Raw genomic sequence first — 2,727 nt, forward strand, 5'->3', positions numbered from 1 at the left:
AATTAGAAATATACAATATCTCTAATAGTGGATGTTACAGTGGTATTAGAGCCTCGACCTTGCCACCCAAGGAATCAAGGGTTGATGCATTATGGTGAAAAGTGGATACACAAGATGTTAGATAGATGGAGACATGAGTTGCCAAAGGAAGAAAAGGATTAGGCAATGTTTGAGGTGATGACAAATTTGGATGCAAGCTAGAGAGGGATGGTGCAAGCACTTAGCAATAACTATGACAGTGCAAGTCATGCAAGGTCAAAAAGCTTTGGGAGCTCTAGAATCACTTTCTTGAAGGGGAAGTACATCAAGTGTTAAACAAATGGTTGAACCATCACCAAACCTCATCCAACCTAGATTCTTCCAAAATAGATTTGATCCAGTAGAAGAGAGGCAATGGAGATAATAGATGATTTTTCAGTCCTTTGTGTTAAATACAAAACTCTAGAGAAAGAAAATTGAAATGATTTCTACATTTTGTAATGGCAAACCTCGAAATGGTCCTTGAATTGACAATGAACCAGTTCAAAATCAAGTTAACAAGGAATTGCAACATGTTTGGGCAAGGTTCTTGTACTTGTGTTTGATAGGACACAAAAATGCTCAACTTGTGCTTGGATCCAAAAAATCAACACATACTTGTATCTAAATCTAATATACAAAGAAGAAGTTGATAATTTTGTTCCCTCAATCTAGAAGGGGTGGTCGATGAATGGTGATACAATGGCATAATAATAGAGGGCATTGTCTCATCACTACTTTTGAAGAGCTCATCCAAATGATAATTGAGAGATTTGATAGGGTTGATCCAAAAATTCACTTATGAGAATCAATACAGTTAAAACACTATGGTTCAATGGAACACTACATAGAAGAATTTTAAAGGATATTGTTGAAGTTTCTAATGTTTGTGAGAGAAATCATCATTTTTTCATTCGCCAAAGGATTGGTAGAGCCATTGAAGGGGTTGGTCAAGGCATTAGACCTTTTCACTCTTCAACAACTAATCAAAAGGGTCTTCACTTTGGAGTCTTGTTTACCTTGGAGTAAATTTTATGCTAATGCTCCTATAAATGACAAGAAGTCCCAAAAGGGACAATCAAACGCAAAAGATTTCACCATCATTAAAAAAAATGAAGATAACAAAAATGAACTCAAGAGGAAGCAACTTTGTTTCCATTTCAAATAACCCTAGGAGCAAGGACACACGTTCCTTGGCAAAGTTATGTACAATATATTGATCGTGTTAGATGAGGAAATAGAAGAAATTGAGTTGGAGAAGACAAATGAAGAATTTGATGAAGAAGAGGATCGAGGCAAAAATACTCTTGTGGTTTTATTTGGAACTCGAGTACAATCCATTCAAAATTCATGGAGTGCTACTAGGCCAAAAGATCACCACCTTGATGGATAATGGGGCAACCCACAATTTTATAGATAAGGATCTAGTGACAAGAAGGGGCTTAGTAGATGAGAATTTTGAGGGATTCAATGTGATTGCAATGACGAGTTTTCTATACAATGTGCACAAAGAATTTGACATTTGAAAATGACTCTCGGAGATCATTGGATAAGTGAGGATTTTTGTCATTGGATTAGACATGGTGCTTCGACTTTAGTGGCTAAAATATCTAGAAGAATTGTTATAGAACTACCTATCAATGGAGTTGAAATTTAGAAGTAAAGGAAAGGAAGTTGTTCTCAAGGGAATCCAAAATGGAGCACCCAAAGAAATTACCACTAAAAGGATGGGAAGAGCTTTCAAAAGAGAAAAAGTAGCTTGATCACACCAAAGTAGTCATCCATGAACATGAAAGATGCTTACCATATTGATGTGTAGGTTGTGTTGAACAAGCATGACAAAGTGTTTTAGGATATTCTATAGGACTACGACTTGATGGAGGGTTGCCAAATATCATTGAGCTTGAAACTAGTGCAAATCTAGTGATAACCACACTTTACCCTCACCATAGGACTCACAAGGAAGAAAGCAAGAAGGCAATAAATGAGCTTTTAGATATGTTTCATATAAAGCCAATCTTTGGCCTGTTTGTTTCTTCAGTAGTGTTGGTGAAGAAAAAAACAAAACCATGAGGATGTGTATTGACTACTAGGCATTAAACAAGAAAATAATCAAGAACAAATACTCCATTCCTAGTATTGATGAATTGATAGACAATATACATAAAGTTGTATATTTATCAAATATTGATTTATGCTCAGGGTACTATCATATTTAGATGAAGAATGCAGATGTTTATAAGTATGCTTTTAGGTGACATCATGGAAAATTTTGAATTCTTAGTCATGTACTTTGGCTTAACTAATGCTCTGACAACCTTTCAATAACATATGAATTAGGTATATAACATGCAATTAAGAAAGTATGTCTCAATTTTCTTTGATGATATCTTGACATATAGTAAAACTAGGTAAGAACACTTGAAGCATTTAGATGAAATTTGGGCATATTAGAGCAATACTCACTCTTTGCTAAACAATCAAAGTGCCAATTTAGGATTGAGGAGATTTTGTATCAATGAACAAGGGGTCCAAGTGAACTAGTAGAAGATTCAAACTATTAAGGATTGGTAACCCCCTAATAATGTGCAAAGTTAAGAGGATTCTTGGGTTTATGCAACTACTACAAAAGGTTTGTAAAAGGATTCTTTGAACTCATAATACTACTCATGGATTTGACAAAGAAGGGAGCATTTAAGTGGACAAGTG

The sequence above is a fragment of the Cryptomeria japonica genome, chromosome 11 (assembly GCF_030272615.1).
Source record: "Cryptomeria japonica chromosome 11, Sugi_1.0, whole genome shotgun sequence".
Lineage (NCBI taxonomy): Eukaryota > Viridiplantae > Streptophyta > Pinopsida > Cupressales > Cupressaceae > Cryptomeria > Cryptomeria japonica.